We start from the raw sequence: 14,914 nt of genomic DNA on the forward strand, positions 1-14,914 counted from the left end.
GCCAATTAATGTAGGTTAATCCGGAGCTAGAGCTGGAGTTGGAGTGAAGAAATTCCTCCTCTCTTTTGTCCCTAACACTCTGTCATGCTTTCGGCCCAAGGAAGTAGCCTCTTCCCTCCCAAAATATACGACGACTTGAGATGCCCTCTTATTAATATCAGCAAATTCAGGGTCAGTTTGCTCATCTTGATGACTGCTTAAAGGGCAATCCTGAGGTGTTGCTAGGAAATGGGGCCATTCCTCCTGCAGAAAGTGACGAGTAACTGGAACAGTGCCTGAAATAGTCATGGAAGCAAAGTCACTGAGGGCATTTAAGCCTTTAGATGAGCATTTTAACAGCCTCGACAGTACTGGAAGATGGATTTAATACTATGGATACCCACTTGTGGATGTAGTCACAGCTAACTGACCTGTTTCTGCCCTGTATAGCTGTATAATCCTTATTCTGTATTAGACCATGCTGTAATTTCCTTTTTCTCTAGATTATTTCCATCCTTCCTGGGAGAAAGCCAGCAGAATGGCAGTCACATTATCTTCTTTACAATCTTGATGAAATTTCATGATCTTGTAGCATTTTCCTTTCTGTTGGCAATTATACCTGCATGTTTAGTTTTTGAGTTCACTTGGACCTGTACACGCAGATCCTACTACTCAAATCTTCTTGCTAATTGAGTGATACTGGCTTTTTCATTCGAATAGTCTAGTACAGATGGGAAGCATTTCTGCACCCAGATGGCTAATTTTGGCCTTCAAGGGTACAAAAGGTTCAGAGGAAATTGATGGGTGTTCATGATAACAGACTAAAACCAGCAAGGCAGAGAGGGATGCTGTTCCCAGCACCAGGTGTTTGAAGGACCAGGAGAGAGGCATTTAAAATGTGCTGTTGGAGAAAGTTTTACAGGGGCTTGGTTCTGATCTGCAACCCATTATCTGTAAGTGTGGAGGGTACAGCAGTGTTCAGCTGTTTGAAAAAAGACTCGGATAAGTATAGGAAGGTGGTAATTTTCAAGAAAGGGTAGAAGAACAGGACTGCAGCTTAAAGGAGATGACACAAGTGACGGGTCTAGCAGCTTCATCCTAGTTCACAATCAGCTTCCACCCTAGTCTTCCTGGGGTATTAATGGCAGCTTACTCAATAGTGCAAAATGTCACTTCTTATGCTCTTTGTCCTTGCTCTGTTAATTTTCCCTCTTCACTTATCTCACTTGTTCTTCTCTTTCTGCTTCATTCTGTCCCTTACTGTGTCTGCTGCCTCCATACTCACCATTTACTCTCACTTTGCCTCAGATCAAGAATTCCAGCTATGCAGGTGTTAGAAGATCGAGGTGCCTCTGTAACAAGGTTCTTTGGGGGGGAGGGGACGTACAACATCAAACAAAGCTATGGGCTAACACGGTGGTGTAGCATTTACAGTTTGGCATGTTGGAGTTCGGAGTTCATTCATTTCTGGCACTGTCTGAAATAAGTTTGTACATTCCTTCCTGTGAGTATGTGGGTTTCCTCTGGGTTGACTGGTTTCCTCCCACAGTCCAAAGGTGTACTGGTAGTAGGTTAATTAGGCATTGTAAATTGTCCTGTGAGTAGGCTAGTGCAGAGGTCCCCAACCTCTGGGCCGTGGACCGATACTGGGATACATAGAATGTAGCAGTAGCCGGAGCGCGCTCAGCACATCTTTAAGAAAAAAGCCGAAGTAAAGAAGCTAATTAATTAGGTGCTGCCTGGCACATAAATATCGGCCCAGATCAGAGGTGACGCAATCGGCAATCGCCTCTGATCTGGGCTGACATTTACGTGCCAGGCGGCACCTAATTAATTAGCTTGTTTATTTTGGCTTTTTTCTTGAAGATGTGCTGGGTGCATTCTGGCTACCGCTGTACTGCTGCATTCTTCGCCGCAATGTTTTGGTCCGCGGCCCAGAGGTTGGGGACCATTGAGCTAGTGCGTTACCGAGTAGTTCATCTTGAAGGGCCTATTCAGTGGTGTATCTCTAAATAATAAATAAGATTAACTTTTAGTGAAATTCCTTTCCAAAACTCCTGGGAGTGTCTTTGAGTCCCCTGAGCTGGCTGGCCAGCAATTCAAAACAGTCCAGTCCAAGTTCATAATAAGGGTAGGCTTCTCAGTAACTTAATTTGAAGTGTTTTGAAACTTTGGTGATTAAAATTATCAAGGTAGCAAGTGATGTGAGTGTGGCATTGCAGTGACATAGTAAAACTGAACTCAGTTGTCATCAGATGGAAACAATTCAGTGGCCAGTGATACCTTGTGTAAAGATGGTTGTGGTTATTTGCAGTCAGTCATCCCAGACACCTTTGCAGCAGTTCCTCAAGCAATATCCCTAGGCCCAGTCATCCAGTTATCTTCAGCCATTTCATCAGTTGCTTCCTTCCATTATGTGGCCACAAATGGGATGTCTGATTGCGCAGTCTGTAATTCTGTCCGCAGCCCTTCCATGTGACGACACCAAGGCAACCACCAGTCGCAGTCTGAGAAATTGATGCTGCGAGACAGAATGTCAAGGTGTTGGAGATAATTAAAGGCATTACCTTTGCCAAGTTCTCCTGTTAATATTGGGGGAGGGTCACCATTGACCAGAAACCTGATTGGATTTACCACTTAAAACTGGAGCCATGGATCAAAATCAGATCTATTATCACTGACTTGCTGTCATTTGTGCCACCTGTACCTATTAAAGAAGCCACTGAATGTATGTTGGTGATCTGCTGCTGTAGCCCAACCACTTCAATGTTTGACGTGTGCATTCAAAACTGCTCTTCTGTACACCACTGTTGTACACATGGTTATTTGAGTTACTGTTGTCTTCCTATCAGCTTGAACCAGTCTGGCCATTCTCTTCTGACCTCTCTCATTAACAAGGTATTTTTGCCCACAATACTTCCACTCACTGGGTGCTTTTTGCTTTTTGCTCCATTCTCTGTAAACTTTAGACCAGGGGTTCCCAACTTAGGGCCCACAAACCCTTTTGGTCCATGGCATAATAAAGGCTGGGAACCCCTGCCCTGGAGACTGTTGGCCACTGAGTGTATGTCGTGAAATTGTTTTGTAGCAGCAATACATAACACAATAACGATAAGTTACAATAAGGAATATAAAATTGATGTAGTGCGAAAAGAGAGCTTTAGGGAGCAGATTAAAGGTTAGGTATTCTATGGGTGAGTGAGTTAATTCCCAAAGCTTTGCTGCCATCTCCAGGATGCAAATCAGGAGTATGGTGAAATACCCCTCGCTTGCCTGGATGAGCGCAGCACCAACGATTCTTGATCATCTCGAAACTATTTGGAACAAAATGGCCTGCTTGATTGCCACCCCCTCAACCACCCTCCATATCTGTCCTCCATTGTGTTAATGCATAGTGTGGATAGCATGCAAAGTGCACCCAGGCAACTCACTGGCATCTCTCAATCTTGTGAGCTCTTCCAAAATAGAACGCCCCATCTCATAGGCATAGTCATACTTTATTGATCCCATGGGAAATTGGTTTTCATTACAAAAAAAAATTTCCCAGCTCCTTTTAGTTTGTGGACCATTCTGACTGGGGTAGGATCTTACTGGTCCTCATCCATCACTGGATTCAAGTCCTGTAGCTCCCTACCCAGCACTGGCTGCATCACCTGGCAATGTCCAGATCCAGAAACTGGGTAAAAACAAAAAAAAAAGCACTGGAGAACAATACATAAAATGCTGGAGGAACTTAACAGGTCAGGTGTCGTCATTAATAACAAAAATAAAATAACTGGGCACTGAAAACACGCACTCTTAGGACTCAAACACTCTTTATTTTACAAGGAGAACAGCATGGCTCCTGTTGCCCACACTGCTATTTTTATACAGAATTGGCTCATCAGTTACGGATATTGACCATTTGGTAAACTGTGTATGTTGGAGTTTTCTTACTTGCAAAATGAATAGCCATTCACAATAGAGGTGTTGAAAGTCATATAAGCTACAAGTGGACATTCGATGATATTTTGTAGTTAGTAAAGCAGTTGTTCCTTAGTTGTTGGGTGTGTTTCATATCCTTCTGTGATCTGTCTCAGCACCCCATAGTAACGGGGCACTATGTTGTAGGAAGACCTTTCTGGAAAAGTCCCTCTACAGAGGCCTCTCTCATCTGGCTAGAGTATACACTATAGCAGTCACCCCAACGTATCTTGTCTGTAGTAAGCAGAGCTGCCTCCAGTGTTCTCACTGACTACAACCGCCCAGGCTATCCTTGCCTGGTTGTTGTCTTTAACCCTTGCTTTATTACAACTTCCACACTGCCAGCATCTATGGAGAGAAATAAACAGTTGACATTTTAGGCTGAGACCCTTTATCAGATCTTAGTGAAGGGTCTCAACCATTGACTCTTTATTCCCATCCATAGATGCTGCCTGAACTGCAGAGTTCCTCCAGCATTTTGTGTGCTGTTACTGTGGATTTCTACAACCTGCAGAATCTCTTGTTCTTTTTATATAAAAGATGGATGTGTTTGTCCATTTAGATTTTGCATTCTGATTCTAAATGTTCAGTCATTTCCCACTTTCTGTTCACAGTGTCATGGAACAGTACAGCACAGAAACAGGATCTTTTGCCCATCATTTGCCTAGTCCTGTCTATCTGCACCCAGACTATATCCTTTCAAATCCTTCTCATCCATGTACTTATCCAAACTTCTCTTAACAGTTGCAGAGGAACCTGCATCTGCCGTTCCACTGGCATCTTGTTCCACACTCGCATCACCCTCTGAGTAAAGATAGCTCTCCTCAGGTTTTCCTCTTAGGCTTTCACCCTAAGCCTATAGCCTCTAGTCCTAGCCTCACCCAACCTTATGGGAAAAAACATGCTTGTATTTACCCTATCTGTACCCCTCATATAATTGGCTACCTTTCTGATGGAAGTGTGGCCCTCCTGTCTTTTAAATCATCTCATTTAATACATCACAGTATCTCGTTTAATGCTGTACCTCTACACGTTGTCTCATCTGAATGTTTCCAGTAACTTGAGTATTTAAGGGCAACCTTCTCATTCCTAAATAGGCCTCTAATCATGTTAATCCCACCTCTCTTACAAAAAAAAATCTTGTACAACAGTCTCTCTACATAACTGTAACTCACCAGTTCAGCTGTCCTCTGCACCCTCTCGAGTGCTGTCACATCCTTCCTGTAATGTGGGCAGCAGAGCTGTCTGCAAAACACGAGCTGTGGCCTGACTGGGTGTTTTACGCTGTTTGAGCAGGACCTGTTTGGTTTTGTGTATTATGCCTTGACCTAAATAGGGCAGTAACCTGTCCACCTTGTTGAACTGCCTTTGTTCTCTGTACTGAATAAAAATCTCACCAGAGAGAGTTCACTAGACTAGTTCTAGAGATGGAAGGTTTGCTGTGTGAGGAGAGATTTCAGTAAGCTGGGAATAGGTGGAGCTTAGAGTTGGATATGGGAGTGGAGGCGGGGCAAGATCCAAATGAAACTTAAATCTATAAAAAATAGGAGCCGAACTAGGCCTTTGGACCATCAGATCTGCTCCGCCACTCAGTCGTGGCTAATTTGTTATCTCTCTCAACCCCGTTCTCCTGCCTTCTCTCATTCACCTTTGATGCCCTTTACTAATTAAGAATCTATCAACCTTCTCTTTAAGTTTACCTAATTACTTGGCCTCCACAGCCTTCTGTGGCAATGCATTCCACAGATTCACCACCCTTTAAATACGAGGGGTGATTGATAAGTTCGTGGCCTAAGATAGGAGTCAATTTTAGAAAACCTGCACATTCATTTTTCCTATATTTACACACTTAGTCCAGTGGTCGTGGAGCATACGGATCCCTTCTTTGTAGAAATCAGTGTCTTGGACCTCCAGAAGTGGTCCACAGTAGGTGTGATTGATAAGTTTGTGGGGTGTGATTGATAAGTTTGTGGCCTAAGGTAGAAGGAGATAAGTTATGAACTTCAAACTTTCTGCATTTTCCCTCAAAGAGTTGAAATGCACGTGCATGTAATGAGAGCTGTATAACTCATCTCCTTCTACCTTAGGCCACAAACTTATCAATCACCCCTGCTGTGGACCACCTGGAGGTTCAAGATGCTCTTGTTACATGCACGTGCAGTTCAACTCTTTGAGTGATAATGCAGAAAGTTTGAAGTTAATAACTCATCTCCTTCTACCTTAGGCCACAAACTTATCAGTCACCCCTGCTGTTGTCACTTTCTGGAGGTCCAAGATCGGTATGCTCCACAACCGCTAGACTAAGTGTGTAAATGTAGGGGGGGACTATGTTGAAAAATAAATGTGCTAGGTTTTCTAAAATTGACTGCTTCTACCTTAAGCCACGAACTTATCAATCACCCCTCGTAAATTCTTCCTCATCTCTGTTCTAAAGTGACATCCTTGAATTCTGAGGCTGTGGCCTCTTACCCTAGATTACCAGTATTGGGAATATCCTCTTTATGTCCACTCTGTCCAGGCTTTTCAATGTTTGGTAAGTTTTAGTGAGAATCCCCCAACCTTTGAACCTCCAGCAATCAAATGCTTCTCATAATTAACCTTTTCATTTATGGGATTAATCTCGCAAAACTCCTCTGGACCCTCTCTGGTGCCAAAATATCCTTTCTTGGACAAAGGGCCCAAAACTCGCCAAGGTTGACTGGAAAGAGACACTAGCAGGAAGGACAGCAGAGCAGCATTTCTGCAAAAAATGAGGGAAGTGCAAGGCAGACACAGTATCATGCAAAAGTTTGGGCACCCGTGGTCAATATTTCTGTAACGGTGAATAGCTAGGCGAGTAAAAGATGAACTGATTTCCAGAAGGCATAAAGCTGAAGATGACACATTTCTTTAATATTTTAAGCAAGAATTTTTTTTTTCCATCTTTTACAGTTTCAAAATATCAAAAAAAGGAAAAGGGCCCGAAGCAAAAGTTTGGGCACCCTGCATGGCAGTAACACCCCCTTTGGCAAGTATCACAGCTTGTGAACGCTCTTTGTAGCCAGCTAAGAGTCTTTCAATTCTTGTTTGGGGGATTTTTGCCCATTCTTCCTTGCAAAAGGCTTCTAGTTCTATGAGATTCTTGGGCTGTCTTGCATGCACTGCTCTTTTGAGGTCTATCAATAGATTTTCGATGGTGTTTAGGTCGGGGGACTGTGAGGGCCATGGCAAAACCTTCAGCTTGCGCCTCTTGAGGTAGTCCATTGTGGATTTTGAGGTGTGTTTAGGTTCATTATCCTGTTGTAGAAGCCATCCTCTTTTCATCTTCGGCTTTTTTACGGATGGTGTGATGTTTGCTTCCAGAATTTGCTGGTATTTAATTGAATTCATTCTTCCCTCTACCAGTGAAATGTTCCCCGTGCCACTGGCTGCAACACAAGCACAAACATGATTGATCCACCCCCGTGCTTAACAGTTGGAGAGGTGTTCCTCTCATGAAATTCTGCACTCTTCTTTCCTCCAAACATACCTTTGCTCATTGTGGCCAAAAAGTTATCTTCAAAAGGTTCAAAGGGACATCTAAACAAGCCTGATGCATTTTGGAAACAAGTCCTGTGGACTGATGAAGTTAAAGTAGAACTTTTTGGCCGCAATGAGCAAAGGTATGTTTGGATATGCCTTTTGGAAATCAGTTCATCTTTTACTTGCTTAACTATTCACAGTAACAGAAATTTTGACCGGGGTGCCCAAACTTTTGCATGCCACTGTATATTCCAAACAGGAAGAAATTTTCAAGTGGAGAAGGACACTACCGTGGCTGACAAGTGAAGTCAGAGCCAAAGTAAAAGCTAAAGAGAGGGCATACAAGGAAGCCATAGCTAGTGGCGAGATAGAGGATTGGGAAGCTTTTAAAAACTTGCAGGAGGAAACTAAGAGGGTCATTAGGATGGAAAAGATGAATTATGAGAGGAAGGTGGCGACTATATCAGTGAAGATACTAAAAGCTTTTTTAGGTATATAAAGGCTAAAAGAGAGTTGAGGGTAGATATAGGACCAATAGAAAATGATGCTGGAGATATTGTAATGAGAGACGCAGAGATGGTAGAGGAACTGAGTGCGTATTTTGCATCGGTCTTCACAGTGGAAGGCATCTGCATTATACCGGACATTCAGGAGTGTCAGGGAAGTGAAGTATGTGCAGTGAAAATTACGACTGAGAAGATGCTCAGAAAGCTTAATGGTCTGAGGGTGGATAACTATCCTGGACCTGATGGAATGCACCCTCGAGTTCTGAAGGAAGTAGCTGGAGAGACTGTGGAAGCATTAACAATGATCTTTCAAGAATCGGTAGATTCTGGCATCGTATCGGATGACTGGAAAATTGCAAGTATTACTGAGCTATTTAAGAAGCAGAAAGGAAACTATAGACCTGTTAGCCTGACATCAGTGGTTGGGAAGTTGTTGGAATTGATTGTTAGGGATGAGATTAGAGTACCTGGAGACATGACAAGATAGGCCAAAGCCAACATGGTTTTCTGAAAGGAAAATCCTGCCTGACTAATCTACTGCAGTTTTTTTTGAGGAAATGACAAGCAGGGTGGACAAAGGAGATGCAGTAGATGTGGTGTACTTGGATTTTCAGAAGGGAAGGCCTTTGACAAGGTGCTGCACATGAGGCTGCTAGCAAGATAAGAGCCCATGGAATTACAGGGAAGTTACCAGCATGGGTGGTGCATCGGCTGATTGGCAGAAAACAGAGTGTGGGAATAAAGTGATCCTATTCTGGCTGGCTGCCGGTTACCAGTGGAGTTCCACAGGGGTCGGTATTAGGACTGCTGCTTTTTACGATGTAGGTCAATGATTTAGACTGTGGGATTAATGGATTTGTGGCTAAATTTGTGGAGGATACAAAGGTAAGTGGAGAAGCAGGTAGTGTTGAGGAAACAGAGAGCCTGCAGAGGCTTAAATTAACTTAAATTAAGTAAATAGTGCCAAAAAAGAGAAAAAATATTCGGGTAGTGTTCGTGTGTTCATTGTCCATTCAGAAATCTGATGGCGGAGGGGAAGAAGCTGTTCTTGAAATGTTGATTGTGCATCTTTGGGCTCCTGTATCACCACCTTGATGGTAGCAAAGAGAAGAGGGCATGTCCTGGGTGATGGGGATCCACAATGATGTGGTATTTTGTGGTATTGCCTTTTGAAGGTGTCTTCTGGGGAGGCTAGTGCCCATGATGGAACTGGGAGAGTTTAAAACTTTCTGTTGCCTTTTCTGATGCTGTGCAGTGGCCCCTCCATAACAGACAGTGACACAACCAGTTAGAATGCTCTCTGCGAGAATCCACACTACATCCGTAGAAATTTGTGAACGTCTTCAGGGACATGCCAAATCTCCTCCAACTCCTAATGAAATATAGCCACTGTTGTGCCTTCTTTGTAATTGCATCAATGGTCCAGGATAGGTCCTCAGCGACGTTGATGTCCAGGAACTTGAAACTGTCTACCCTTTTCACTGCTGACCCTCAGTGAGGTTGTGTGACTTCCCTTGACTTCCCCTTCTTGAAGTCCACGATCAATTCCTTGGTCGTACTGATGTTGAGTGCAAGTTTGTTGCTGTGATACCACTCAATCAGCTGATCTATTTCACTCTTGTACGCCTCCTCATCACCATCTGAAATTCCCAACAGTAGTTGTGTTGTTGGCAAGTTGTTAGATGGTTTGAGCTGTGCTTAGCCACACAGCCGTGGGTGTAGAGTAGAACTGTGGGGTAAGCATGCATCTTTGAGATATATCAGTGTTGATTGTCAGTGAGGCGGAGATGTTATTTCCCATTCACACAGACTATTGTCTCTCAGTGAGGAAGTCAAGAATCCAGTTGCAGAGGGAGATGCAGAGGCCCAGGTTTTGGAGCTTATTGATTGGAGCTGAGGGTAGGATTGTGTTGAACACTGAGCTGTAGTCAGTGTGACATAGGTATTGCTTTTTTCTTTGCAAGATTGGCCAGGTTTGAGTCTGATGTTGGGTTACTGTGCAGAGGCTGTATCCTTGAAAGAGGTGGGTGCTCCAGGTAATTGGAGCTGTGGCCACTCTCTGGATGTGGATTTTGGAGTGGAATGTCTTTTTTAATTGAGACAAGTTTTGATTGCTTAGTTAATCATTTCCTATCTCGCTGGCAGAATTAGGATATCAAGGAGACCATTCAGTCCATTGTTCCTGTGATCCAATTACATCCTCCATAACTTGTTCCATTGCCCTACAAGTCTCTTCCTTTCATGTATTCAGCCAAGTACTGCTCTCCTGTGGGGGTGGGGAGAGTTTGTTTTCACCTCTTGATTAGGTAGTGAATTTTGTGGCAGCCTAGTGGTTAACATGACACTATTACAGTGCCAACTGTCAAATTGGGGTTCTTCCAGCTCACGTCTGTAAGGAGTTTGCACATTCTCTGTGGGTTTCCTCTGGGTGCTTCAATTTCCTCCCACATTTCAGTGTTATACGGTTAGGGTTAGTAGATTATAGGCATGCTATCTTGGCACTGGAAGTGTGGCGACATTTGTAGATGGTCAGCACAATCCTTGCTGATTTGATTTGACACAAATGATGCATTTCATTGTATGTTTTGATGTATGCGTGACAAATAAAGCTAATCTTTATCTCTTTCCAACAGCCCACCAAGTAACAATGTTCATCTCTCGTCCAATCCTGCCTTTTACTTTAAATTCGTGTCCCCTTCTTTTTTCCTCAGGGAAATATGTCAGCCCTAGACTCTACACATTCCAATCATAACTTTGTATGTCTCTAAGCCCCCACTCTTCCAAAGGGGATGGAGACACCAGCCTGATATTTTATTTACAATTGTTAAAAAGGCCCTCAACGGCAATACTTCCTTCATGGGTGCAATGTGCTTCTGAGTATTGAGCTGAGGTGGTATTTGCAGTCATATACAGCACAGAAACAGGCTGCTTGACCCACTATGACCACTTATTTATCTTAATTCTTTACTTTTGTATTTGCTCACTTTAAGGGTTTGTTTTGTAGTTTAAGCAAAGGTGCAGGATAAGGGGGTAGATTTAAGAGACCTGAGGGGTAACTTGTTTACATTGAGAGCATAGCGAGCTCCCACAAGAAATATTGAGGTGGGAAGAAGTGTAACATTTAAGTGGCATTTGGGGCGTCGCGGTTAGCGCAATGCTGTTAGAGCTTGGGGCGTTGGAGTTGAGAGTGCAAATCTGGCACTGTTTAAGGAGTTTGTACCGTCTCCCTCTGGCTTTTCTTTGGATGCTCTGGTTTCCTCTCACATTCCAAAGAAGTACTGGTTCATGGGTCATTGTGCAAGTTGCTAGGTAGGGTTAAATGGGTGGGTTGCTGGGCTGGACAGCTCACAGGGCCAGAAGGACCTGTTCCACATTGTATCTCCAAATAAAATAAAGAAGTTCATGGAGGAGAAGGTAGCCGTTGTATCCTATAGCTGAACGTGGGCATCTAGGACTAGCAGGGTGGAATCTGGTCAGGACCAGTTGGGTCGAAGGGCCTGTTTTTGTGCAGTATTCCTGACATGATCAGCTTGTCTAAGCCAAGAGCATCTCTATTCAGAGCTGAAGGATGCTTGCAGAGAGGCAGGCAGCTGACAGGCATCAGTATTTTGCTGATTAGTATTCTGTCCTCCCTAGGTTACAGTCCACCTTTGGAACTAAATGAGGGCAAAGTAAGTGCTGGAAGTGCTCAACAGGTCATAGGTTATTGGAGGAGAAGGACTTGGAGAGATTTGGGCTGAACATGGGCATCTGGGACTAGCAGGGAGTGTACTTTTGTCAGCATGGGCAAGTTGGGCTGAAGGGCTTTTTCCATGCTGTATCACCACATGATTCCGCCATCAATTCCCAGCAGACTGTATCAGTGGTTCATTTCTTCAACTCTCCGGTTAGCTATGAAACCAAGAAAGAAAAGAAAAGCAGCATCAACCCCCAAATCCCACCTCCCCATTTGGTGGGGGGAGGTGAACATTAATGGAACAGGCATCAACCTCCCGCACAAAAATGCATCTCGGGCACATCAACACCCAGATCCCTCCTCCTGCACAAAAACCAAGCCAAACGGATCAGGCACATCAACACCCAAATCCTTCTTCCTGCACAAAAACCAAGCAAAACGGATCAGGCACATCCGTCCCAAAATCCTTCCTGCACAAAAAAGCTGAACAAAACAGATCAGGCACTTCAGCACCCAAATCCTTTTTCCTGCATAAAAAACTGAACAAACAGGATCAGGTACATTGACCCCCAAATCCCTCTTCCCGCACAAAAACACCAGATCAGGGATCTGGAGATATTGACCTCCAGATCCCTCTTCCTGCGTAATTGATCTCTGTATTCGATATATTCATCCTGGGACTGAGGTTTACAAATGTTCCTGGTGCACATTTTATCTGGATTCATAGAGCACTGCAATACAGGCTCTTTGGCCCACCTGCTCTGTGCTGAAGTGTTAAGGCTGATATACTTGTGCGTACCAGCTTGTGCTGTAGCCTACGCAAGTGGGCTACGCTGATGTGAGCATTTATACTTGGGCGTTGGTGTGTCTGCGTTGCACTGCAATTCCTCGCCAAAGTGCTAGTTGGCGGTGGGGTTTCTGTGCCACTGGGCTGAGTTTCTTCGTGTTGAAACTCAACATGAAGAAACTCAAACTTCAACCAATGGCGGTTGAAACTGACGGAGGGTGAATTTTCTGTGCTTGTCCAGCCACTGAGAGTCATGGACGAGGAAATACATTTCAAATATTTTCGGATGTCGGCAGGTAGATTTGATGATTTGGTTCATCGTCTCCAACCATTAATATCGCATCAGTGTACGCACAGTATACTCAGAGACTGGCAATCACCATTTGAGTTTTAGCTTCAGGTGGAAGTCAACAGGCTGTAGCAGCTAGCTACAAACTGGCGTCAAGCACAGGGTCTTCCATAATTTCAGAGGTTTGTAAAGCTTTATGGAAAGCATTGCAGCCAGAGTTCCTTCCCTGCCCTTCAGTCGCCCAATGGGAAGCTATTGCAGCGTAGGAGGAAATGCGATGCTACCAAGCGGACCAATCACAGTTGTTGTGGTCTGCGTCGCCGCGACGCATAGTTGCATTTTGGGAGAGGTGCGCGTTAGGCTACGGTGTAGGGTTTGCATAGAGTACAGCGTAGGGTGCGCTGCTACGCTGTACCTACGGCGTACATTTGACACACAAGTATAAATCAGCCTTTATTCTGCCCAGTCTCATCAACCCACATTGAACCATAGCCCTCATGCCCTCCCACTGCCCATATACGTTTTCAAACTTCTCTTAAATATTGAATTCAAACCTGCATCCACCACTTCGTACTGGCAGGTGGCTCTACACTCACTCTCTGAGACAATCAGGCAAATATAATCACTGATCACCTTTAACCTATGACCTCTGGTTAAAGTCTCATCCAACCTCAGTGAAAAAACCTGCTTGTATTTACCCTATCTATACCCCTCATAATTTTATATACCTCCATCAAATCTCCTCTCATTCTGCTGCCTTCCACCTTTCCCTATAACTCAGCTCCTCAGGTCCCGGCAGCATCCTCACTCCATCCTCCCGCCACCCCACTAGGAATAGGGTTCCCCTGGTCCTCACCTACCACCCCACCAGCCTCCGGGTCCAACATATTATCCTCCGTAACTTCCGCCACCTCCAACGGGATCCCACCACTAAGCACATCTTTCCCTTCCCACCTCTCTCTGCATTCCGCAGGGATCGCTCCCTACGCAACTCCCTTGTCCATTCGTCCCCCCCATCCCTCCCCACTGATCTCCCTCCTGGCACTTATCCGTGTAAGCGGAACAAGTGCTACACATGCCCTTACATTTCCTCCCTTACCACCATTCAGGGCCCCAAACAGTCCTTCCAGGTGAGGCAACACTTCACCTGTGAGTCGACTGGGGTGATATACTGCGTCCGGTGCTCCTGATGTGGCCTTTTATATATTGGCGAGACCCGACGCAGACTGGGAGACCGTTTTGCTGAACATCTATGCTCTGTCCGCCAGAGAAAGCAGGATCTCCCAGTGGCCACACATTTTAATTCCACATCCCATTCCCATTCTGACATGTCTATCCACGGCCTCCTCTACTGTAAAGATGAAGCCACTCTCAGGTTGGAGGAACAACACCTTATATTCCGTCTGGGTAGCCTCCAACCTGATGGCATGAACATCGACTTCTCTAACTTCCGTTAATGCCCCACCTCCCCCTCGTACCCCATCTGTTACTTTTTTTTATGCACACATTCTTTGTCTCACTCTCCTTTTTCTCCCTCTGTCCCTCTGAATATACCTCTTGCCCATCCTCTGGGTCCCCCCCCCCCCGTCTTTCTTCCTGGACCTCCTGTCCCATGATCCTCTCGTATCCCCTTTTGCCAATCACCTGTCCAGCTCTTGGCTCCATCCCTCCCCCTCCTGTCTTCTCCTATCATTTTGGATCTCCCCCTCCCCCTCCAACTTTCAAATCCCTTACTCACTCTTCCTTCAGTTAGTCCTGACGAAGGGTCTCGGCCCGAAACATCGACTGCACCTCTTCCTACAGATGCTGCTTGGCCTGCTGCGTTCACCAGCAACTTTGATGTGTGTTGCTTGAATTTCCAGCATCTGCAGAATTCCTGTTGTTTACCTAGCTACACTGTATATTTTAACAGGTATTTTTAACAAACACAAGAAAGTCTGCAGATGCTGGAAATCCAAGGCAACATACAAAATGCTGAAGGAACTCAGTAGGACAGGCTGGATTTTGGAAAAGAGTAAACAGTTGACATTTCAGGTCAAGGCTCTTCTTCAGGGCTCAAAAGGTGCGGGGGAGGAGAAAGGGGCTAGCTGGAAGGTGATGGGTTAAGCCAGGAGAGTTGGAAAGGTCAAGGGCAGGAGAAGAAAGAATCTGATTGGAGAGGAGAATGGACAATAGGAGAAAGGGAAGGAGGAGGGGACCCAGGGGGAAGTAAT

General features: G+C 44.7%; 1 protein-coding gene across 6 annotated transcripts in view; it reads left to right on the plus strand.

Moving 5' to 3' along the window:
- The window catches only part of ubap2l (ubiquitin associated protein 2-like), a 135,942-nt gene that overhangs the window by 29,145 nt on the left and 91,883 nt on the right, over positions 1–14,914 (plus strand). For 5 of the 6 annotated variants that reach the window (XM_063041733.1, XM_063041737.1, XM_063041736.1 and 2 more), the window contains exon 1: positions 6,874–6,949. The exons of the other annotated variant lie outside the window; for it this stretch is intronic. The gene's annotated coding sequence lies outside the window, so the exon portion shown is untranslated. Of the gene's footprint in view, positions 1–6,873; positions 6,950–14,914 lie in introns of those variants that run through there. 6 annotated transcript variants of the gene reach the window in all.

The sequence above is a fragment of the Mobula hypostoma genome, chromosome 2 (genome assembly GCF_963921235.1).
Source record: "Mobula hypostoma chromosome 2, sMobHyp1.1, whole genome shotgun sequence".
NCBI classification, from domain to species: Eukaryota; Metazoa; Chordata; class Chondrichthyes; order Myliobatiformes; family Myliobatidae; genus Mobula; species Mobula hypostoma.